The sequence below is a fragment of the Netta rufina genome, assembly GCF_964035555.1.
Source record: "Netta rufina genome assembly, chromosome: 3".
NCBI classification, from domain to species: Eukaryota; Metazoa; Chordata; class Aves; order Anseriformes; family Anatidae; genus Netta; species Netta rufina.
Window position 1 is genome coordinate 56,231,377 of NC_140125.1, and position 26,909 is coordinate 56,258,285.

Sequence of the window (26,909 nt, forward strand, 5' to 3'; positions counted from 1 at the left end):
CGAAGGGCATGCTTCAGAAATCTCCCTCTGACCTCATTTTGGATTCAGACCTGACAGGATTTTAATCCCCCTGCAATCACGAAGACTGTGCTTTCAGCAGAAGTAATACATGCTCATTATTGGTGGACCTTCAGCTTCACAGACCATAACAGCATCGATCCTGTCACTGCACATGCAGAAAGTCCATGCTGGGGAATCTCTGCATGGACAGTAACTCCTCGTGTTTACTGTCAGTCTTGGGGAAACAGGAGAAAAATACTGTTTGCAGTAGGACTCCAATATTTTTGTTTTCTTTTTAGCTTCTGGACCAGAATCTCCTCCCTAAAATGAATAATTATTTTGGGATGGCCACAAGGAGGGGAGATGAAAAGTGGGGATGTGCAGAACTCCATGTCCTGAGCCCAGATTTATTGCATGCATAAAAGACATTCTCCTCCAACAACAGATGAAGTGTTGGGCTTAACTCATTCCTCACTTGGTAGACCTTGTCATAGGTAAACATGGGGGTAGTCCAGAGTCTGAACTCCAGTCTGTCTCCATTGCAAAGCACAGGGCCTGGGCTAACAGGATATTTTTCCACTAAATCTGATTTCACACTGGCAAGAGGAATGGGCCAGCCCCCTTCAAAACAACATACCGTACCTATTTTAGGAAGATAAAGTGAAGGAGACTTTATTTAACAGTGCAATATGTACAGGCATGTCTTCTATTTACTCCTTTTTTTTTTTTTTTTTTTTTTTTTTTTGTATTTACTCCTACATAAGGTCTTATAACAAGAGCTTTACAAAACATTTCACTTTTCACCTTTGCTTATTAATCATTAATTAAGAGATTTGGCACTTCATGTAAATAGACCTAGATATCAACTGGAGCTTTAAATGGGATTACATCAATACAGTAGAAATAGGGAAACACTAATTTTCCTTAGTTTAAACAGAAAAAGCAACATTGATGGCTTTGTTTTGTTTATTTTATATGAAATTTTCCTTTGTGATTCTTATGCACCAGTGCTATTTTGACAAAGAGGAAAGGAGTATCTGTTGCGCACAGGAGCATGTGAAGTATTTCCACTTAAATTTTCTCATTTTTACTAAATCACAAAAACTTTCACTAAATTTAGGATGTTTTTGTAAATGCTTTGTTTACTCTTAAATGTAATCTGAATCTGGGGGCAAAGAGGACCTGACAGAGTCCGTTTAGATCAACCTACATCTTCAAATGAGCAAAAAGAAAACTGAGACAAAAAGTAGGCCAAATTTTTTCTTAAGATATAACTGTTCTTTTTTGTCAAGCTTGATCCAGTGTGGAACTGTTCACTTTAATGTGACCTGCAAAGCAAAAATGAAAAGCGCTTTAAGCACAAACTTCTGTACTGAATATCTCCAGGCTGTGGGGTACAAGAAGATCCAGTATGGAAACCTCTGTAATATTTAGGCTGCTGGGGGAGAACCCTGGCATAAAACCTCCAAGCTCACTGCAGAGAGCCCAGATTTCATCATGTGTTGACTTCAGCTGACTGTCTTAGTTGGCATGAGAATTTGTGGAGTCACTGTCTGAATGCCTACAGTGTCACATGTTGGGATTTTTTTCAGTGAACTACACACAAAAGGAAATTTCACTAAGAAAAAGGAATTCAAGGTTCTTTAAAAAAATATCTGTCCCAAATGCCTTTTCTGTTTAGTCCAACATGTGTCCTGGAGAACCCTGGGAGACCATGGGATATATAAGAAAGGTCTGTGAGGGAGAAGTGAGTGAAACAGACAGATGCCAATACATACAAATCCAGTATCCACAGTCTGCATCTTGACCAGGAAATGTATAAGGGCTTCTCAGTAGAAAAAGATTATCAAAGCCCTGGCCCAATATTCCTGATGGTGCCAACACCCAGACAACAATGTTGAAACCAGAGTAGAGCTTTTATATCAGAGCGGAGCAACTTCTTTGCTTCCTGTGAAAAAAAAAAAAAAAATTAAAAAGGAAAAAAAAAAAAGGCAAAAAAAAGAAGGCAGAATTGAGTAGCAGATGCTGTAGGTAAAACAAGTGAGAAGAAGTGTAGATATTGACAGGTATTGCCTGTTCCAAAGATGGTGGAGGGACTGTTAAAAGGCTAAAAAACCTACAAATCCACCCATTTCTGTTTTTGAGGCAATGTTTTACAACATTTGGGACAATACCAATGAAGTTAAGTAAAGCAGATTTAACTATTTGATGATTAATTGGGTTCACACACTGTGTAAATGAATTCTACCATGTCTTCCAGGGCTTTGGAGGAGACCAATTTCACATGTGATGTAGGGCAGGGAACTAACATTTGTGTCCTTGGGAGCATTAAAGTCGGGGTTTATATGAGAGCAGTCCTTCCCTTTCCCCACTGAAAGGTGGCTCTCCTATCCCCCACCCCAAAATCAGCCTGTGCAATGCTACCTCCACAGAACATGCCTGTAGTATTTCCACCCCTGTGTCATTTGCTGACACTAATTGAAAACAGGGACCTTGGCAAAATGGTCTACATTGACAGAAAGAAAACATTAGTGTTATTGTGATGCTAATAGAGGATGCTGTAGTTAGGAGGTGGCAATGTGTATGCACCTTTTTTGACTATCCATCATACTTCCATACATTTTTCATATATTGAAAGGCCATATAGAAAGGAAAAATGGTCTCTTTCTTTTTTTTTTTTCTTTTTTTTTTTTGAATTACCTTGATAATGCCAAAAAAAAAAAAAAAATCAGACATATTTTCAAATGTTTCAGGCTATCCACAGTTAAAAGGAAGCTGAATTTAAACTAAGAAAAAGTGCAGATTTTTTTGTTTCTCTCTGTCCTTGAATCATTCTTTTAAAACATCATCTCATTATAGTCAAAGGTCCTAATTTCAAGAATGTCAGACTCCATGGGGGTTTCATCTTCTCTTTGCTATTCATTTCATGAATGGTGTGGACCTTCTTTTTGATCAGTCAGGGACTTTTGGGAATGAACCATAAGATGAAGGTGGACATACATTGCTTTCCTTCTATCTAGTTAGATTCAAAGCTGTCATAGCATATAAAAGGCAATTCCCGGAACAGACTGCCTCAGATATCCATAGGGAATACACATATGTGATTAACCCAACTGGCCACTGGGTGTGACCATTGCACCACACAAAAGCATCTGAGACTTTTCCAAAGACAGGTCTGGAAATATTGAAGCTTTAAAAAAAAAAAAAAAAAAAAAAAAAAAAAAGCACAACCTTTTGAGGTATGAATTGACAACTGTAATGCCAAATAACTTTCTGTGTAGTTTTCACATGCTTTCTGTGGAATCCCTTTTAAATGCCAGACATAAAACATTTAAAATCATAGTATAAAAGAATTCAGTGAGAAATCAGATTAATGCCATTACCAGAATCCCTTTTTCCTTCTCCAAATGAAAATGAAGTCCCTTAAAGCTGGAGGTGTTTTGCTCTCTGTTCACTGAAGCCACATTAACAGGCAGAATGGCTTAATTAGGCAGGATCCTAAAACTATCTCCCAGCTACCTAGGTTGCAGTACAATCACTAAAAATAAGAGGGAAAATAAAATCTATAAAAATTATTCTAGGGAGCATTGATAAGGATTTTTCTTCAGCTCATTTATTTACTTACTTATTTTAAAGTAAGAAAAAAGGATTTTGTCCAGTTACCCCGCTAGACTTGTGGCATTATGTAGTTCATATAAACCCACTTCAAACACTTCCCAATTTTGTGTTATTCTATAGCACTTCAAGCATTAAGAAGTCCCTGTATTTATCTTTTACACCATATATACTCTTATATTCTCAGTACAGTTACAGATGTACACACCAATTTGCAATAACTGTTTTTCTGACCACTCTCAGGTTCTGTAGCGAAACGTTTGCATATTCCCTTGAGTCAGGTTGAAGTTCAGTTGTATCAGACCCTGATCAAAGAGTCAATGGTAGAATAACTTCACCTTGATCTCTGAGAAAACTGTCAGTCCTGAGATTGCTCAAGCTTACATAGGTTTCAACTACCTCAACAGGCAATAACTGAACAAAAAATCACCAAGAGTACATCTGCACTTCTTTCATCCTTGGGTTCATACCCAGCTCCCTGGTCAGTGGACATCACCCACATGGATGTTACATGGTCAGTTTTACCAAAACATGAGTTTTCCCATGCAGAAGGAATCTGAAGCTGTAACTGTGGAAAACTTTTGCATCCAAAACAAAGGTCTGAATTCAGATCTGCCTTTCAGATCACATACATAAACAGAAATCCCACTTCCCAAAATTGCCAGGCACACCACTACCTTCTAAAGGTGTCTAAAAATCAGTGTGTGCTCTTTTTAAAGGGAAAGAAAACCAGCAAGGGAAGATAACCACAGTCTCAGGCTTCTCTCCATACTTTTATTTCTGATTATTTAAAGGCATGCTTTAGCAAAAACTGAAGCATGACCAAAATATATATCAAAATATATGTTAAAAAATATAATAATAATAATGTCTTAGTATCTAACAGCTCATGCTGGAAACTATCCACACTTCTCAGACTTGCTGTATTTTTTATACCAAGTGGGACATCTGGCATCTTCCTGAATCTGTGATGTGCTGCCAATGTTTTAACAAGGGGCATTCAGCAAACACCACTTTCCCTATAAGTTTGTGATAAACCTTAACTGAGATTCTGTGAGTTAAAGACTATGGAAACCATTCATTTGTTTCCCCATTTAAACAAAAATGTTTTCTTATAACCCCAGGCGAGGAAGGAGCAATTCAAGTTGACAAATAAACAAAGCATTCTTGCTGGAAAGCCATGCTTCCTACCCAAAAGCAAAATTCACAGGGTATATTGCTAGCATAGTGCACAGTTCATCCCGCGTGTAATTTAAGTGTAAAAAGAGAGAAGGTTTTTAGAAAATTCCTCATCCTTGGTGAAATCTACTGCATTCAAAAGAAGGGGAGAAAGCACTCTCTTCTGAAGTGTCTTTACAGTCTCCAAGGAAAATATGCTTTATAAGACGGAAAGATTTAGCGGGATTCAGAAAAGAGAGCAAGTGCCCTCAGGAGCAGAGCAAACACCTACCCACCCTTTAAGTTTGCCTGCAAGGGGCTCCTGACAACCCCACAGCAGTTTCCCTAAACACCTCCTTACGGCAGACCCTGTGTGTGTACGTGTGTGTGCGCAAAGTAAATCCTAGACTTTTGTCACAATGGAAAACAAGTCACAACAGCTCCCTTTATCAACCTGTAGCATTTCATACATTTCTTGGGGGTGGGGAACAGTCACTTTCTCTATTACTGGGGATGCCTGGCAGCTGTGACCACAGCCCAGGGAACATTGCATCTATGCCAGGGCATCCCCCACGATGTGTGCTTCAGGAGGGGTGTAGCAAATGGGGAATATGGGTGGGACAAAATAACAGCCCTCATATGTCTGACTGACAGAAAATAAAAAATAGAGCCCAAAGGTTTGGTGCCTGAGGTGCATCCTGTTATCTGGTGACTCTGTCACCTCCCCCTCACCATGCCATAGCCAGGTTTTTCAGGAACAGGGTGCAAAAGGCTCCCCTCCTCATCCAGAGGCTCATTTAGCAGTTTTCACGGAAATTAAAAGCTTGAATTCTGTTAAATGGGGTTTGTACCTTCTGTATGTAACTGCTTATGTAGTAGTTTATAAGAAAACTTCTACAGGAGGCTGGATTTTAACTGAAAGGAGAAGGTTGTGTGTCTCACCATCAGCTCTCAGGAGGTGCTCAGAATCTTGATTTCCTTCACCCGTAAGGTTCAACCATTTCAACTAACTTACAGGCTACCAGGGTCACGAGCTTGAAAAAAAGGATGCAAAAAGTTGCTCGGTGTATTTTCTCTCCTTGGAGTTTCCATGGCACAATAAATAACAGACATTTGGTAGGATTAATGTGTTAGTGATAAAGCATAGCCTAGAGACACAGTAATACTATAGCAGTGCTGTAGAAAATCAAGCTGTAGAAAACATATCCTCTACCAGACACCTATTTTTGAGAACTGTGCAGTATTAGAATGGCTAGTGCACATGCCATTCAGCTACCTTTGTCTTTGATAAACTGAGTTTACCCTACCAAATTTATGCCCACAAAGAGGGAGGGAGGGAGGGAGGGAGGGAGGAAGGGAGGGAGGGAGGGAGGGAGGGAGGGAGGGAGGGAGGAAGGAAGGAAGGAAGGAAGGAAGGAAGGAAGGAAGGAAGGAAGGAAGGAAGGAAGGAAGGAAGGAAGGAAGGAAGGAAGGAAGGAAGGAAGGAAGGAAGGAAGGAAGGAAGGAAGGAAGGAAGGAAGGAAGGAAGGAAGGAAGGAAGGAAGGAAGGAAGGAAACGTCATGTATCCTGGTTCTAATTTGAATTGAGTCACCTTATTTTATTCTCTTCCAGCATGATCTGATGCTTCTGAATGTTAAAGGTGAGTGATGTGAGAGAGAACAATAATTCCAAAGCAAAACTTTCAAAGAACACTTCACCTCTAAACAATTACTCCTAATAAAGCTTGAATAGCTGCTTGGTAGAATCTATTTGTTCCATGGCCTAACTCTTGGGAGATAAACTTTCATGTCACCAGTCTTGAATCCTTGGGAGACATCTTTCAAATACAGAAGTTTCATATTTCACCATGGAAATTTTGAAATATTCCCAGCTGCACTGCTCTGTCAGGCCCATGTAGCAAGTATCTGTAGCTCCAAGCAGGAGCAAGGGCGGCGGAAAATTCCACACCTCAGATCTATTTCGTATTAGTATCTGGTATTACCTATGAATTAAAATTTTGATGTTTGAGAAGACATTGTCTCCCCTATAAGCGCTTGGAGATGCTTAAGCAAGTGTTAGTATGTTAGCTGTGTGGCTGAATAAAAACACAAACCATTACAGTTAATTTCCATACAGAAAGGGAATGAGCTACCAAATGCGAGTCTAAATAGCACATAAAAATCTTTCAGCCCTTTACTATCAGAAAGGAAAAGAGAGACAAACAACAGGCTAATGAATTCACAGATTTGGAGTCAAATTTTCTGCTAGTATAACTCCCATATAATTCTGTGAAGATCTGTCATTAGAGAATTTCACATTGATGGAAAAGTTTTTTTCAACAGACAGAATTTATTCCTTTTTCATGCATTTGCAAGCACATAACTGCAATCAATTGGAGTGGAATCAAGTCCAAGTGGAGGGAAATAAAATTCTGCTGTTCTCTATCATATTTCAGTGGATATTTCAGTTCCTAGTTTTCCTGATATCTGCACTTAAGGGAGGAGGGATAGTGGGAGTTTGATGGAAAGGTTCATCAGGTTTTATCAGCTGGAAGGGGAAAGAGCATGTCTTGCTGTGGTTGTGTCCCAGCCTCCAGCAAGCTGAATATTACAGCATTTTAGGAGAATGGTCTCCTGTGAAACACTGTAGAGCACATAGGGGAAAACAGCAAGTGAATTGTATTTGCAGTTGAGGTCCCTTATTCTTTGTTGCCTTCATTTTGTTTTGAAAGGAAGAAACAGAGGCTTCATCAATATCTGAGGACTGCTAACAGTCCTCATATTCCCACTTGACAAAGCATTTAGTCACTCAGATGCTCCAGCTTTGCAACTGCTGCCATTGTCAGCTGGTTGATTAGCTCTTCGGTTTTCTTTTAACACACATTTCATCCCAAAAGTACCACTGCATGGTGTAGTTTCAAAGATTTGTGTTCCTTTAAAAACATTGTTGCATTTTTTTCTTTATTTCTTTTTTTGTTCATATTTATTATTCTGTTAACTTTCTCAGATGGGATGACAAGAAATGAATGAAATAGCCAAGATGAAAATATGCTGCTGTTGTGTACAATGGTTTTACATTTTCAGTATTACTCTAATGTTTTATCTGTTTTTCCAGCTATCACTTCACACTAAGCAGATGTTTTACTGGGCTGTCTACAGTGATTCCCTGCTCTTTTTTCTGAGTGATGATCGTGAATTCAGCACTGTCTGTGAGCATTTAAATCTGCGCTATCTGGCATTTATCAACCCTGAAATTCAGCTGTTTCTCTTCTGATTATCTGCATATTTGTAAGGTTTAATACAAACTGACATTAATGTCTATGGCATCTCTCAATTTAATCACCTTACCATCATTTCAGGTCAATTGTTTCATCCAAATTTCTGAGAAACAAAAAAGGCTTGGAATTTGTGTATGCAATTGCTCTGTTTGTTCTCCTCTACATTTGTCCTTTTGTTCTTTCATCTTTACCTTCTTTTCACCCTTGCCCTTTTAGGTTTAAAACTGCTTTTCCAAATGTTTCACAGTTCCCCTGGAAGAGACTCAAGGAAGAGAATATTCAAGATCACTGAATGGGTCAGTACAGTCTCTCATCTGTTTGTAAGGTATTTGAATTCAGCGTGCAGTAAAGAAACTCTGCCTTTTTCAACAATTTAAATATGCTTTCCTTTTCAGCTTATATGTCTGTAGTATTTGTGATTTTGCGTTAGTGCTGAGAACCATGAAGGTTCTGCATACTTTGAATTTGATCCCCAATAAATTAATCATATGCTAAAATTTACATAAAGGAATGTCCATTTAGATTCCATTCCCTATTTATTTGCAATTGGAAAAATGATTGAAGACTTACAACAAAAATTTCCCTCATGTGGATTTAAAAGTGTGCTATTTAATTGTGATAAAATAAGTTATACAGTACATTTATGACGTAATTTTGTAATCAATTACCTGTGAGACATGCTCACAGAAATGACATTTAATTTTGCTTCCTATAATCATGAAAATTTAAGAGCTTAAAAATCACCTGTTCTTGAGCTATTGTAGTAACACTTGGTTATATAGAACTTTGTGGTAACTGAACAAAACGCAGTCAAGAACATGCCTCAACTTACCTGAAAATTCTTCAATTATTTGTGTAAAAAAATATTTAACCAAATGAATTTCTGTCCTGCCAGTAACAAGAATTCTCAAGAAGCATGCAGAATGAATACAGGTATCATGACTGAGATCTGGGATATTATTTATGCTGCATGGTAAGGGAAAGTAAGAGGGCATTAGGCCAACATAATAATCAGTCTCACATGAGCTTACATTGAGATTATGGGCACATTTTTGCTTGTAACATATCTCCTCACTGATATGACTTAGATCCTTGGTCTTCTGAGGTGAAAAATCTTCATTCTTTGTTGACCCTTTTGTATCACTGAACACCATGTCTACAAGATAATTTTCCATCTGTCCCTGCTTCCAGTAAAGTAAAAGATAGTTGCATGATTTCAGCCCTAACTGTGCCCTGACAGGCACAAAGCACCTGTAGACATAATAACTTTACCAAACTGGCATAAAGATATTATCCTCAACCATACCTAAATATATATGTATATATATAGATATAGATATATAGATATTCATTTTCAGGGCTTTTTTGATATACAAATTTAAACAAAACAAAACAAAACAAAAAAATAGCACAAATGTTTTCTGAGGTCAAGATTGAGAGTAAAACCTAAGACAGATGTTACTTTCTGCCTCTCTTATTACCTTCTAGTTTTCTCGTACAAACTATTCAAGACATTTGTTTATTGATCCAGTATCACACTCAGGTAAAATTAACTGGCTTCATAGAACACTGGAAACATTCACACATTTCCTCTGATGATAACTGAAGAGTCCAAAAAACGTGTTTTAGTACTTTGAAAGGGATTTCGACATTGAAAAGTTGCTTTCTTTAGTCACTACCTGTGTATCCTGATTACAGTGCTATTCTACTGACACTTGTCTTAGCAGCCATCTGCGTAACAAATGAGCAGAAGGCCCTTATGACCATCTAGACATATACTAAAATAACCAAGAATTCATGTTGGCTCCAGCACACTTTCCACCTTTGAATATGTTCAGATTTTAAGTGAACCTAAATCTCTAAGGTTAGATTACAGTAAATGCACTAAATTCGTAAACATGGAAAGTTTTTTGTTTTGGTTTAAGGTAGAGGCAGGGGCTTATAAAGATAGACAGGAAAAAAGGAGAAATGTAAATACATATTGAGATAACAGAATGCAGTTCAGATGTTATAAAAGCTGAAGGAATTAGATTGCCTTTTCCAAGACTCACCAGTCTCTCATGGGTGTCATATTTCATAAAGCTCATTACTCCACCATGTACTTTTAAGTGTATTAGGCAAACTGTCACTTCTGTTTAAAATTCATTGGCCCACATGAAACTTCTGATCCTTCCCAATAAGAGTAACAGGCTAAAGATGTCTCATAAATTCTCGTATGCAAGAAAACAACAGGGCTGAGTAAGGACCCCCCAGCCAAACTGAAGAGTAAGAAAGCAATGCACAGGCAATGGAACCAGAAACATTTGGCTGGGATGAGTAGAGGGATGCCACCTGGACATGTAGGGAGGCTGAAGTACTCAATTTTTTCCCCTCAATCTTCATTGGCAATCAAGCTTCCCACATCTCTCAAATTTTTCAGTTCCCCAAACTTCAAGGCAGGAACTGGAGGAGTGCAGTCACTTGCACTGTAAGTGAAGATAAGGTTCAAGACCTTCTAATGAAACTGAACAGGTACAAGTCTATGGGTCCTGATGACATGCATCTCAGGCTACTCAGGGAACTGGCTGATGTAGTTGCTAAACCAATATCCATTATATTTTAAAAATGGCAGTCAGGTGAAATCTCCAGTGACCAGAAAAAAGGAAACATTGGACCCATTTTTAAGAAGGATAGAGAGGAAGACCCAAGGAACTTGGGACTTGTGAGCCTCACTCCTGTGCTTGGAAATATAATGGAATAGAACCTCCTTCAATCTATGTTAAGGCAAATGAAAGTCAGGGAGCTGATTCAAGACAGGCAGCATAGCTTCACCAGTGGCAAATCGTGCCTAACCAATCTAGTGGACTTCCATGATAGCATGACTACATCAGTGAACAAGGTCATCTGCCTGGACTTCTGAAAGGCCTTTGACACAGTCCCACACATCATCCATGTCTCTAAATTGGAAAGAGATGGATTTGATGGATGGACTATTCAGTGCATAAGGATTTAGCTGGATGGCCACATTCAGAGAGTCGCAGTCAGTGGCTCAACGTCTAGGTGGAAATCAATGATGAGTGGTGTCCTTCAAGGATCCATATTCAGACCAGTGTTGTTTCATATCTTTATCAATGACACGGATGGTAGGTTTGAGATCATGGTGGGTACTGCCAATCCCCAACATCAGTATAGACTTGGGGATGAATGTCCAAGCAGCCCTGCAAAGAAGGACCTGGCAGTACTGATGTATGAAAAATAAGACATGAGTTCGCAGTTTGTGCTTGCAGCCCAGAAAGCCAGTCATATCCTGGGTTGCATCAAAAGAAGTCATAGAAATGTCACTAGTAGTTCAAAGGAGGTGATTCTCCTCCTCTTCTCTGCTGTTCTGAGACACCAACCAGAGTACTGGGGCATCCAGAACAAGAAAGACATGGACCCTTTAGAGCAAGGAGGAGACCAGAGGAGGGCCACAAAAATTTTTAGAGGGTTGGAATACCTCTCCTACAAAGAAAAGCTGACAGATTTGGGTTTGTAGAGCCTCGAGAAGGAAAGATTCCAGGAAGACCTTATCAGAGCATTTTAATACTAAAAGGGTGCTTATAAAAAGATGAAGAGAGACTTTTTACAAGGGCATGTAATGATAAGGACAAGGGTAATGGTTTTAAACTGAAAGAGTGATTTACATTAGATATAAGGAAGAAATTCTTTACTATGAGAGTGGTGTGGCATTGAAACAGGCTGCCCGGAGATGTTGCGAATGCCCCTTTCCATGAAGTGTTCCAGGTCAGTTTATACGGGGCTTTGGGCAGCCTGATCTTGTGATAGATGTCCCTGCCCATGACAAGGTGCTTGGACTAGATGACCTTCCACCCAAACTATTATATGATTCTATGATTCTGTGATTCTATGGTTTTGTTCCTGTGAAATTCTTCTATGAAAGACAAATACAGAAGATATTGCACGTGTTTAATAGACTTCTCTGTAGATGAGATTCCTAAAATAACTATTCTAAAGGTACTGAGTTCTGCTGTCTTGCTTTCTCAAAGAAGGGTGGAAAGGCCTAACTGAAAAGGAATTCTGTGGGGGAAAAAAAAAAAAAAAAAAAAAAAAAAAAAAAAAAAAAGGTCATCAATGTTTGTCTGAGAGTTTTTTTTTCTGTAAAAATAAAGTTTGTTTTATTTTTTTTATTGTGCCCAATGAAATGAAACATCTCAAAAACATGTCTTTAGGGATGTAATGGATGAAGACATTGTTCACTGTAGTGAACTTGCTAACTTGTATGCAAAGTTTTGTACTTAGACTATTGCTAATTTTAGAAAAACTTTGAGACTTTAAAAAAAGATCAAGCAAACAATTGCTTCCAGCAGGATAGACATTTATTCACAGACTCTGAACAACCTATGCTTTATCTCAAAGTGCACACATAAAACAACATGGCACTTAATTCATCTACAGCCCCACTGCCTTGCTTGTTCAAATGTCATTATATTTTAGTCCAAATGAAAATAAGGTTTGATTTACAATAATAATAATGATCATTTATACAACATTTTTCAAGTAAGGATGGCAGATCACAGGATAAACTTAGAACTATTTATATAGGGATTGCTTTGCCAGTATGTAAGCCCACCAAAACGAAAGGTGATAGCCTTCAAAAAACAGCTGGACAAATATTATCCAGCATATACATTATCTTAATTAATTTTTACCTTTTTTCTCAACTAATTTATTAGAGTAATTTTTTTTTTGCAGTAGTAGTAATCAACCAGCTGTATAGCTCTGCAAATACTGCTCATGGAATAAATCACTTGACGGATAATGACAATTTTAATAGAAACATTTACTTGGCAAATATTTTTTCTGATAATTGAGGACCTGAGCTTTAAAAATCATGCAATAACATTGTGTAGTCATTCTAGACAGACATAAAAAATACCTTTAAGTGAAATTGTAGGAAGAATTTTACACAGCAGGAAGTAATTAACCAAATGGAAATATGGCCATAATAGTGAGATTAACACTTTTAACTTGTGAAAAGTTGTCCACGTTCTTTAATTGTTAGATATGCTCTAAGATCTTGCCTCATATCTCATCAAAAGAATCTTTAACCAGGTCTATCTGTACTTCTAAAGAAATTCTCTCTTTTGAAAAGGATTGGCTTGCACAAGACTTTAGCTGAACAAATCCCATTAACAGCAATGAGAGTCACTCAGCTAAATCCCCCGTGCCCCAGAATGGAAACAACAGCATAAGTGATGTGCAAGTTCTTACTCCTCTGAAAATGTAAAGACATGAAATAGAAGGGAAACAGCTTCTTCTGTCACAGATGCATGATCATCTTAAAGTACCGTACACCCTCCTGGAGAGAAAGGAAGGAAGTGAACAAAAGGAAGGATATGGAAGGAAAGGAGAGGAAGGCAGGGAAGGATAAGAAGATTCTAGGAAACAAGGAAGCAAGGAAGGAAAATGCATCTGCATGAAAAGCAAAATTATAACAAAACAAAGGTCATCACCTACACCTTCTACCAAATATACCTGCATTTTGTGTTCCAAATGAATTCTCTGGGCTGCCTGGCCTCATCCTTTTCTTTTGAAGTTCTTTCTGGATTTGGCTCTTATCTAAGCAGTTCACGCATCCCTATTGAAATGCTTGAAAATGTAGCAAGGTGTGAAGAGGAACAGAAGATTAAGCAGAGCTGTAGAAAATACCCATTTATTCATCTTTCAAAGGCAGTAGAAAGGGAGTCGAACACATCTTTATTCTTCTGTGAGAGGATCCTATTGTTCATCTTGTTCTAATTATGAAATTTGAACTTAAAAGGAAGAAAGAGAACACTCTTCTGACAGTGTGCAGTACATATTTTCTGGAAATAATTCTTATAGAGATATATGTCAACTCTATGTATCCAAGAATGACCCAACAGTCAAAAAGCAACATACAGAAGCATTTGATACAATCTACAAAGCTGCACTTCTTGATCTATTTGTGTTCCAGACAGATTAGAGAACTGCGTGGCAGAAGAAGAAAACATAGCTAATCTTTCGTGACTGCTAGACAGTGCTGCAGAAATGTAATTGCAGAACCAGAAACTCCATGAAAAGAATGCCATGCCATTTACCACAATTCAAAATGAATCCAATTATTCCTTAATCACACTAAAGGGCATGTTCTTCTAGCACAAATAAAAAGAAAACTGTAGGAATTGAGTCTCCAATAAAAATCCATGCAATTTGTAGAGTGAATCTTTTCTTAACAAACAAATAATATATATACACATATATATGTCAAGAAAATACTGAAATACTTTCCACTGCTACAAGTCTACTAGAATTGTCACCTCCTTCTCCCCCCTCTATCTAATAAATAAGTAAATAAATATATAAAAATGCTAGAATATATAATTATTCCTATTAGCCTGAAGACTAAAGGAAGGAGAAAGAAGGGCCATTGTTGTTAGATCATCTTGAGTAAGTTTGAGTTCATTGCTTTCCAAAGGGCTCTTCTGCAACTCTCAGATTGATACATAAGTGGCACTCTCATCTCTAGGTAAAGTGCTTCAAGTAAGGAGATACAAAGAGGCTGGGGACAATAGCATGGAGTAAGGTACTTCCCTCTTCTGTCTAGTAATCAAGTGTGACATTGACAGTTCTGCAAATATTTCTTGTACGTGTTTGGATTGGAAACAATAACATCTGTAGTTCTTAATAAGACATGAAGTAAAGTTTTCATTAGCAATTGCATATCCAGAAACAACTCAGGACAATGTCCTTCTCTGCTCAGTCATTTCCAACATTTCCACAGACTTTAGATGTGTGTTCATTTACTCCTTTACTCACAGCCACAATGTCTCACACAGAAAGTGTGAGTTACACACAGCTGAATCCTGCCTCATGCTTGCTCATACCTTGCACTTGACAGCATTACACTGTCTTTTCTGCAAAGATCCTGTGTACATTAACAGAGAAGGATATGACTCTGGCTCTTGGTTTCATGCAGGCAAAATATCCACAGGGAAGGAGTCTTCTCCAATCACTCTTCAGCTGATGGTTAGTAAAATTCATTACTTTCCATTGACAATGCTTTCATGAGAGGTACAGCAGATAATGATCACCTCAGTTCTGTCCCATCTTTACAACCAAATAACCCCTTTCAGAACACCTAAAATACAAGGAATAAACTTGTACTATCGGAGTTAGTTTGGAGTCATCCTCTGCTGGGTACACATGGTCTATATACTCTTTTTCCATAAGCATCCTTTGCAACCCCATTGAATCAAGACTTTGCTTATCAACTGCCAGAAGAAAACATTTGTGCTCCCACAGAATAAGCTGAATTTAGCTAACTTGCTTTTCAGATATGAGAAACTCTATTGTAAAAGCTTTAGACAAAAGGTGCCTGGTTGGAGTCACTTCACAGCAGGAGCCATTTACATGTTATTGTTAAAATAAAGTAAACAATAGCACTGCAAAACTGAGAATGAAGCTTTAAATTCACTCAGTAGGATCCAAATATGGAAGATTCAATCTACCTGTAGCTAGACAATGGTACAACATAACTGGCTTCCTTACATGATATGTGGGTGAAAAATCTTGTTTCTATCAAAGCATAGCTATTCTCACCTGTATTTGTCTGCGTAGGACTGTAGCCCTGTTCACAGCAGACAGCCCTAGTTTTCAAAGTGACTTTCCCCTGCACAAGACATGTTGCAGTGCCTGGGCATGTTCAGAAAAGCCTTCAGATCTATGATGTCTGTCTGCTAAGACAGACTTAATAACAACAACAACAACAAAAAAGCACCTTGGCCAACTTCCAGAGTATTTTGTCTGTCTCAGGTCACCATTGTGACCATATTTACAGAAAGTACTTGATCACTATTGTCCTATTAAACCAATAACAGGCTGCTGATGTTTGGCTGTGCTTGTATCTATTCATAACAGCTCTTATTATTCTTACATGTAAGATCCACCCCAGTGGAGAGTGGTGAGAAATCACTGCAGTCCTTTCCGAAGCTCAAATTCCATGTTATTCTGGAGTTGAGAAGCTTTGATATGAAGATGATTTTCTGATAGAGCTCATCTGTAATAGATATCACTGGATTTTCAGTCATTTCCTTGCCCAGCTGACCTATAAAAATATCCTAACTTAAAATGGAGCTTTCTTATTTACTTTCTGGATCACCTTTTCTTTAAAATGCTCATACAACTTAATAAAAAACAACTTAATGAGTTCTGTGATAACACCATAAAAACCTGTCTTCTGTAGGAATCATACCAAGTATAATTATAAGTAATTATTATCCCACACACAGACTGAATTCAAAATGAAGTCCTTCAACACAGAATTTGATTGGAAACAATTTAAAAACATGAGGTATATTTAATTATCTATATTATGATAGTGCCTAGGGGCCCTAACTGAGATAGGGATCTTGTTGTGATATACTTTGGAGAAACACATAGTAGGAAAGTTGCCTCAGTTTGCAGTCTAACTGAACAAGGTGGCAGCAAATGCAAAGGGGAACAGATTAAACAACTTGACCCCGCTCAGTATCTCTGAGACCTGAGCTCCCTTGATTCCCCTTTCAGCTGCTACTCTTTGGCTCTCATTGTCTTTCCACTGCAAGAAGAGACAGACTGTCAGGATGGATGGGTACACAAGCCTCTATACATGACCTACTCGGTGATGCATGTCACATGAATTAATGTGTATACACTTAGAGTTCTGAAACATACGCTTACAATCCTAAAAATATTTGTTCAGGCTATAGAGGAATACAATATTTCTCTTAAATGTGGTAATCTAGCCAAATACCTTAAAAGTTAGAAGCTAATCAGGTTGAAATTAAATAAGAAAACATTATCAAAGTCATACACAAATACAGGTCTTGACATCAACATGGAAAATGAACCGTTCCAAATTTCACCACATAGTTCCTATTCAAGAGAAAATTTCTAGCCAGCTAAACCTTTCCATTGTCAAACATGTGATAAGTCCCAAATTCTAACAGCAAGCATGTCCCAAAATGATATAAATAAATCAATACAACATTTACTGGCCCACACGTCAGCTGGACCAGATGGCATCTCTATACATTTTTAAACAATACAACATAATATTGTATTAACACATGCTTGCATAAGTATATGTAGAGATACAAGACAATAATAATACTTGACACTAATCCTGAGGAAATCAACATGGAAAATAACTTGCCTAGTAGAGGCTAGCAAAAGCCCTCAACAATGATAGCAAAATACTACTATATATCTGTGATAAAAGATTTCTACCTCTTTGCCTGACATTCTCATTGACTTGCTAAGTATTGCTTAACAGTGCACCACTAACATCAATATTAAGGAGTTGTTAAATATTCTACATTATTTATGATATGAAAATATGAAAAGCTTCTCAGTCTTGGATCCACTAAAGCTCTACAGAGTCTCCTCAAAGTATTTACATTCCCCTTCAGAAGTGTTAATGCTTCTGTTTGGAGGTTGAACACAGCTCTTTTACCAATATTACAAAACTGCCTCAGGTTTGCTAGAGAGAGGTGTCCACCAGTTCTGTCCTCATGTCTTTGGAGCCAACCATCAGACCACCCTCCTGTGGGCCCTATCCTGGGTAACCTTTTCAGTCACTTCCTTCTCTGCAAAAGGACAAACTGACAGGTATCTACTTTGCACCAAGGGCATGCTGGTGTCTCTAAAGCATGCAATATTTTTGAACAAATTAAGGAAGAAAATAAAGTGACGGAAAGAAAAGAGGGAAGGGAAGGGAAGGGAAGGGAAGGGAAGGGAAGGGAAGGGAAGGGAAGGGAAGGGAAGGGAAGGGAAGGGAAGGGAAGGGAAGGGAAGGGAAGGGAAGGGAAGGGAAGGGAAGGGAAGGGAAGGGAAGGGAAGGGAAGGGAAGGGAAGGGAAGGGAAGGGAAGGGAAGGGAAGGGAAGGGAAGGGAAGGGAAGGGAAGGGAAGGGAAGGGAAGGGAAGGGAAGGGAAGGGAAGGGAAGGGAAGGGAAGGGAAGGGAAGGGAAGGGAAGGGAAGGGAAGGGAAGGGAAGGGAAGGGAAGGGAAGGGAAGGGAAGGGAAGGGAAGGGAAGGGAAGGGAAGGGAAGGGAAGGGAAGGGAAGGGAAGGGAAGGGAAGGGAAGGGAAGGGAAGGGAAGGGAAGGGAAGGGAAGGGAAGGGAAGGGAAGGGAAGGGAAGGGAAGGGAAGGAAGGAAGGGAAGAGAAGGAGAAGAGAAGAGAAGAGAAGAGAAGAGAAGAGAAGAGAAGAGAAGAGAAGAGAAGAGAAGAGAAGAGAAGAGAAGAGAAGAGAAGAGAAGAGAAGAGAAGAGAAGAGAAGAGAAGAGAAGAGAAGAGAAGAGAAGAGAGAGAGAAGAGAAAGAGAAGAGAAGAGAAGAGAAGAGAAGAGAAGAGAAGAGAAGAGAAGAGAAGAGAAGAGAAGAGAAGAGAAGAGAAGAGAAGAGAAGAGAAGAGAAGAGAAGAGAGAAGAGAAGAGAATTCTATTTCTTGCCTTTCTAAAGCCAGTAGCAGAGAAGTACCTTTTATTCCACTATGGCAGTCCAGTCAAACCAATGATATTGGTATTTCTTTCCTAATGTATTTAAATATCCAGATAAACTCATAAATCTTTGTCTTGTCTAATGAACATTTTTGACATGCCAAATTTAGTTGCTGAGTCAAAATATCTTACAAGAAATTAAAATCCCTTAAATTTCAAATTGAAAAGAATCTACTCCTCCCCAAGCTGTCCTGCCCTCCTTCTAAGAGCTGGTTTCTCTCTTTCCCCATAAAACCCTCTCCTGACTTTGTCATCCACCCCCTAACCTGACACTAAAGCATAGGACTTGCAGAATTCATTTAGTGGCCATATTTCAGTTGCATGACAAAATTCTGAAATAAAAATTTTCAAGACAGTATATAAAAAAATAGAAGTATGTCGAAAACCTGAAATGTCAAAAGGTCATCTGGTTTCCAGATTGAAGGTGTCTGGCTTCAATCTGGCTTCAATGGTGTCCTTTGGTTTTCCTTCACGACATGTTTCAGAAGAAGGGGAATACCACCCACACCCGCACTAATAAAAAGCCGGGAACACAAAATTCATTTTTCAAAAATCCCAAACACTTTAGTTCTTAGTTCAAGATTTTGTTTATTTGCTTGCCTAAATGGTGAGAAAATCTGACTTAAAGGTGTCAAGTTTTGGGGGAGAGGGGTGTTTTTGTGGTTTTTGTTTTGTTTTGTTTTGTTTTTCCAGAATCCCCTGTTGAAAAGAAATTCTCTTTTCTAATCAGTCCTGCCTGCCAACTAGGTGTGTCATCAATTCAATGGCAAATTTGTGACAGACCATCTTGTTGAAATTTTGGCAGCACACTGCTACATGTGAGCATTCACAGAACACCAGTGTTTTCTAGGCTCACTGCCAAATGAATGCTTGGGAGAATGTATGTATATACTGTATTCCTGCAGTCTTCAAAGGATTAGCTTTGAATTACCTGAATTGTTTTGAGTTTGAGACATCATTAGGTTATATTAAATTACAAAATATGTAAAAATAAGAGCCTGCACTTGCTTGAACTAGCAGCTCTGCCACTTTTACCTTTGTGACTTTATCTGTGATGACATTTGCTTTTTTGTGCTCTTCTATGTAACAATTCTTCCAGGAGCTGCTTTTCTTTTTTCTCAGACTTGATTTTCAGCTTCATTGTTTTGCATTTTGCTTGGCTGCATAAAAGGTGGGTACATCCCTTGCACTCTTTGAGAATGGGATTTTTTTCCAAATATTATTTATTTTGGGTCTTCCCAACATTGTTTTTAAGGCTTTTTCATTTAGCTTTTTTTTTTTAACCAAATCTATTTACGCCCCACCCTTAAATGTCACTTCAGCCTTCTCCTCCTTTCCATTTTTATCTCTCTCCTTCTATTGCCTCCGTTTCCCCATTTATATTATCACCACCTTTCTTTAACACTAGCTTCTTGGAGCAACATATAGATTTTACCTCCAGGAAGCTGAACTAAAACTAGAAATAAATTGTTCTGAATATTTCATTTTTCTTGAATAGGAGCTGAGCCTACGTAACTATTTTGAAATGTTATTGACCTCAAAGCAATGCCAAACCAGAATGGTTTCTGTTGCCACTGAGTTCAGACTGAAACTGAACCAAAAGATGCTCTGGTTTAATTGCCTGCCCACATACACATCCGCAGTGCTTGCTTACCCCTCCCTCCCTACTCTCACACACCATCACTGCTATTTGTTGCCATTCTGTCATTCCCCATCTCACATCTGCTGTTATTCTCTCCCCTCATCCCCAGCCACTGCTGTCTCCAGACTTCATCTGTACCTTACCTTCCTTGTCTCTGTATTTCAATCCCTCCAGATCATGGCTCTCACACAGACAGGGACGTCTCTTTATATAATTTGTTACTTCCACAAACAGTCTCTCCTATTTCAGTCATCACCGAGATCTCTTCTTCCATTTCTATCTGCTCACCTTTTCCCACTTTTTCTCCTTTGAACATGGATGTCAAAGAGTTAATTTTATATCTCTTCCTCTATGTTTATATTACCTACTTCAGTTTTCATTCTTCACCCAAGATTCCCCAGACTCTGCTCTTGCTCTCTACCATTTGTGGGTGTCTTACAACATCATCCACCAGTCCCTCAGAAATACACAGTCACCCACTTTTTCTAGGACAATTCTTTTTCAGCTGGTGGAGAAAATTGTCAGTTGTGACAGTATCTGTGAGCTCTTTATCTCTTCCTTTCATTTGGACAGGACATTAACTCTGGCTGGGTTGTATATAGCTACAAGGCAATCATCTTCGCTGCTTTCCATTCTCATTAAAACAACAGTGCAGCTTCATGATCTGAATCAGTTGTGCCAGAAGAAACACTGGGCTGCTCAAGTGGCATCTGCTGTCTGTCCATGCAGCAGGCCCCCATGTCCTCTGTTTTGTCACCAGTAGATCATATGACATCTTGTCTTGCCTTACTTTCCTTTCTCTCCCCCTCCCTTTTCTCACAGCATTTCCAAAGAGTGCATCTTCTTTTTCTTTAGCCCTCATGTGCTGCTCTTTCTTCAATCCTGTCTATCCAGACTGCTGCTTTAAAGGTCATCTCTTTCATTTTTAGAGGAAAGTCCGTCATGGATTATCCCCCACTCTTCTACCATCTCTTCCTCTGCACCAAGAGTAAGTCTCTTAAGAGACTCCTACCCATAACAGATTCCCATTGGCCATTTGCATGGTTCTCAGACTGATTTTTCAAATCCATTCATCTTTTGCTTTCCACTCTCCCAGATGCTCAGGAGCCACTCTCTATAAATAACTGTGAAACAGTTCATTACCTTCTTTTAAAACTCTCTTGAAAGCCCTCCTTTTCCGTGATTTGACAACATTCAGACTTCTGGTATGCTGAGGTCACTGCCTATGATGCTGACTAATATTTTCTGTGTTTCCTGGTGTTCCTCCATCTGCCTGTCTCCATCTGTTGTTTCTTTGCTTATCCTTGTGAGCTGCTCAGAGGAGGGAATGACTTGCTGCTCCCCGCTTGTGCAGCTGCTGCAGCCCGGGGTTCCCAGCTGAGGCTCGAGCCCATAGGTGCTCTGCTCCCACAGATCACACGTGATGAACCAGCCTGTGCCTTGCTGAGGATCTTCCCACCTGCTGTATTGGGAGGTTTTGGTCAGGCTGCCGTCCGGCTGACTGCTGGCTTAGGCAATCTTTTACCTCTGGCGCCTTATGTTCAAGCATTGCTTATAGTCGCTGGTGGAAGTTATTTCATTGACCTCACTTAGTCAATATCACAAAACACCAAACAATTTGGCAGAATAAGATTCCCTCTGTGGGATAGCTTCCCCACAGCATGTGTCTGTCTCAGGGCCAGCTTTGCTAGTCCATCCATTTAATTCACTCAGAAAATTACAGTGAGAAGATAGGACATAAAGTGACCCATTTGCCCGTTGCACTACTCTAAGCCTTTTTATTTGCTGCAGTATAAGTAGGGACCAGTGAAGAAAGATGATTTAGCATAAAAACCTGCCCAGCATGCTGATATGAATACTATGAATAGATCAGTGTTAGACACGCAGGACAGGTCATGACGGTGTAATGGCTGTCAGAGAGGAGGTTGCTAACGCCTCAGCTGAACTAAATTAATTCTCCCCAGGTCTCTCTCTGAACAGTTAAAGACACAAACTGGAATTCTAGCAATAAACTCTGGAGTGGGTCATGCAGGAGGATGATGGCTTAGATGCAGGTGGGAAGAGCATTAGGAATATGGATGCAAGGCTAGCAGATAAAGGGGAAGATGCACACAGCTGGTCCTTTATTCACAGGATGTCCTTTATTCACAGGATGGCAAAGGCCGATAAAATTTTGACATCCTAAATTGAATTACCAGAAATCCAAACATGAGCATATTGTATTAGACTTCCAGCTTCTGCTGCCTCCAATGAAGGGGTAAAAGCGATTTAATTTTTTGGACAATTGGATTCCAGAAATCCCAGATACCAGAAGATATGACGCAGAGGATCAGTAAGCTGGATGAAATCATTGCCCAGGTTACAAGAAAACTATGACAATGCAAGTTAACAAATAATTATTTTCTGTGGGGGAAAAGAGGTTGTAGTGTCACCTCTGTCTAGCAGCGCTCAATACTTTTACACATGTGCTCCCCGTCAAAGAGCATGGTGGCAATAGCACAGCTAAACAGCTCTCCACCCTCTTCATACGGAGGTTGCATGCATCCTGGTGACATTTAGCATGATATTTTTGATTACCATCTCATATGATAAACTGTTTAATTTGCAGCTCACTAAATGCAATCTCTTTAACCTTATAAGGCTGAGCACTGTTCTGTTCTCATTCAAATCCCCCTTATGAATTCATTCCTTTGAAGCTCACACATTTAATAGGTGAAAAATTACAAAAGAGAGAAAACAAAAGGTCTAGCTGAGCTCTTTCCTCTGAGTTTCTCATGGCATGTCACCAAATCCCAGGTGATAAGATTACAAAGGTCCTCAAGAGAACAGCAAGTCCTCTTGTCCAGTTCAGCTGTGTATAAATTTGTTTAAAAGTTCCCCATTGCAGTGGGGATAGCAGAAAAATAATTCTATCTTCTTTTTATGTGGTTAGGTCTTTCTCCATTTTTACAGAGACCATAGAAGTTGAGCTACTGCAGCAAACTCTACAAGTAATTTGTTTTCCAAGTGCCTTCCACTGGGAGAAAAGAAATTATTTGATTTCATCATGATTTTTCTCCTACATTTACTAATGCATTTTCTCAGGTATATACTAACACTTTTATCCCCTGAACATGTTTAGACAGGCTTTCAGTCCTTCATTCATATTAAGCTGGCATACACATAAAGTTTTCCAAATTTAGAACCATTTGGAAATGTAATTAGTGTTGTTTGTCCTTACCTCTAAACAGAGAAGACAAATGTTGAATAAGACATAGATAAGGTAATACCTTTACTTCTCAGTTATCCAGCACATAGCTCATGAATAATTTAAAGCTATAGTTCAAGCCTTTCTAAATAATGAGAGGCTTTAAAACATTTTCATTCTTAAGCTTCTCACTACATACATTTTATAAGAGATCCTAGCCCATCAAGTTTCTTCCAAAGGTTTCAGGTTAGAAGTCCCAAAATGCAACAAAACTGTTACCATTGCTATATTTTAGGACCTTGTTATGGCTTTAAATTAAGTTAATATATCTTTATGTCTTGTTATTTAGACTTGACCAAAAGCTTCTCTTACAAGGCAACAGTTCCATTCATTTAGGAATTTTGTTCCAATGCTTGTAAGTCTTTCCAGGAGGAACTGTTCAGGAGCTAAGAACAAATGCAAACAAATACAAGAGTAGGAAAACAAAATGTTCAGCTGAACTCCTCCTCCTGGGTATCTTGTCACATCTCACAGAGTTGAAGAAAATAAGACTATGTCTTGAGAGGAAAGTTAGTTCAATGCACGCTAGGATCTGCAGGACACCAGCAAGATGATCTGATATATTGCAGAAACACAGTCAGGATCAGGATGCAAAAATGAATTTCTGATCTTTATGTAGCTTGGTTTCCAGTCTCCTCATCACACTTATTTTACATTATTTTGTAATGTAAAACATTCTTTGGACATTATTCCTAATTGTTTGCTCAGGATTTCTGAGGAAAATACATCAGTGACAGCTTGTTTCACACAGGGAATTGTGAGGGATGGACAAAAAATCCTCCTTCTCTCTACATACTGGAGATCGCTTGGTGGAAGTCAACTTCTCCAGCCTCAGCCCAAGGCCTGCAATGGGCAGAAGGGCTTCTAGGAGCATTCTCTTGGGACTTCTGCCCCAACAGTTCCCTTCCTGGCTTCTCAGCTTTCTGTTCCTATTTATCTTCTGTCTCTTTATGATGGTCAGCTCTTCACACCAAAGAAACTACGGTGAAGTATGTACGTCCACGGCTCAGTGAAAACCTGTGCAAACACATGGCCTCAGCTCATCTTCCAGCTTTGCCAAGCTGGTTGGTGACTCAAGCATCAGTTCTCACAGCACCTTCTGCCATTAAGTAAAGGGAGATTTAAGCTCTTACACTTAACCAGAAAGCAAAGCAGGCAGCACTCTGTCCAAACACTGACCATTGAGCAAACTCGCACTCCCTGGAAGCCCTCCAGCCACTGCTTTCTGCAGAGCTCTTCCAAGAAGAGCTATGTTGGAACTGTTCCGCTCGGACCCAGAGTCCAAACTATATCTGATTATAATTAAGCAATATCATTGTGGAAAGCATATTCCAATTACATTTGGAAGAACTGCTGGGTAGCAAAAACCTCCCAGAAAATCTTCAGAGAATTTTGGCTCAGCCAGGGGGTCAAAAAACAAAACCTTGTATAACAGCTCACCATTTGTTCTTCACTTTAAAATTCTGCCTCAGCACAGAGAGGGGAGTGACACAAAGAGATGAGAACTTGAACTCGGAGCCTCAGAGTACACCAGCATTTTTTTCTTGCTTGATTGTGTACTAAAACTGCCTGTAAAGTCAATAACTTCCTATGGCTTCACAGCAAAAAGGAAAGATTAAAAAAGAGCCACGGTCCTTTGAAGATGTGGAAAGCAGTAAGTGAGCAGGCTGAATCCTCTTTGGATTTGAAAGTCTATGCAGTGCTAACAGTTCTACTTTAAGGTGTCAAAATTGCCTTAAATCTTTACCTTTGTTATATCCTGCTGTTACAGACATAGAATAGAATAGGTTTGACTATTCCAAACCATTTAGACAACATCATTTTTCTTTCAACTTTTTTGAAATATAGCTGATTAGCACCTTTTAGTTGTTTGTTTGTTTAATGCACAAGCAATTTTAATTACTTTAATGAGAAGAGCATGGCAATGTAAAGCACAACATGTAACCGCACTGCAGATTTTACTGTGGTTGGTGATAGTATACAAACATAAAGTTTCAAAATAAATGAAATATTGAGGCCTCTGTTCATGCAGCCACTAAACTCAGTGCAAAATCAGGACTCCAAAAAGGGGTTAAAAGCAGAAATATTTTGCTACTCTGTGTTTGGAAAACCAGACTGTGCATATTAAAAGAGAAAGGAAACACCAGAAGGAGGGATGAGCGGGGAGCATCAGATAGAGCGAGACCTGACCTGTGCCACCTTGGCCAGGAACGTGGTCTGAGCTTGCACAGTAACTCCCTGCACACCACAACAAAACTCCGCCTGCTGGGAGTCGGCACCTTTTCTCCAAGGCTGCAACCCCAGGAGCCCCCAGGAAAGCAGCAAGACGCTGAGGCCCCACCACAGCAAAAGCAAGTGGCCCAATAAAAGTGAAGAGCTGAGCAGAAAGCAGAAATAGTTCAGAAATCTTCTGAAATAATTTCTCTGTTTTAACAGACTTGATGTTAACCCTTCCTTCATTTAAGTGCAAAGTCAAACAGGTTGGTTAGACCATCACCAGGGACCTAAGCCAGCCCCCTTAGATGTCAAACTGAACAAAAGGGAGAGGGGGGTGGCAACTAACAGATGAGGGGTGGTTGAAGGAGCCCTTCCGTGCTGCCTCCTCACTGAGTATGTCACTGCCTCCTCTTCAGCCTGGACCAGAAGCAAGCCAAGCAGCCAGTCAAACTGATCTCCAGGCTCAGTCCCAATCTAGACATACATTACAGCCATCAAAGGGTTTTGTGCCCTTGGGCATCATCTCTGGAGTGACAGCATCACCACCTTTCTCTCCCTCTTGTCTACTTTTGTAAGGCTTCCATGGATCTGGTAAGAGAAGCTTTTGAACTACAGTGATATATTGCAATTAATAGCAATAAGTATGATTACTACACGCTCATTCATTACATTCAAATATGGTCCCTTTCAGTATTCCAGTTTCCTCCCATCACAGACATCCCTTGGCTGGTCCTATGAATTTTCCAACCTCCTACTATGGTACTATGAAGTGCTATTCTGGGCCGCATAGACACATTCTTGGCATCTGGTCTCTTCCTTAAGAAACCCCCGCTGTCTTGTGGGGATTGTTGAATTAGTTTGAGGTATAGCTTGAGTGTTGCCCCTGAGCAGACTCCCATAAGTTTCTATCAGAGATTAAACTGTGCTTTAAGCTCCAGGCAGCTAACTTAATGGAGGGCAGGGGATGGTAGATTGAAGCTCAAGTGTAGCTGACCTTCTAGCTCATAAAGCAGTAAAGACTCAAGTATCCCATGCTGCTAATACAAACACCCCTGCCGAAAGCACACAACCGGAGCAGCTGACACAGGAAGAAGAAGCAGACACAGGCTGAGGCACAGGGATAGCTTGGCTTGGGGTTCTGGCAGGGTCCTCGCCCCTAGCTCACCTTCCTTGTCATGCTGCACAGGTAGCTGAGCTGCATGGGAGCTTGCTCCCAAGCCGACACAGGTTAAGGTG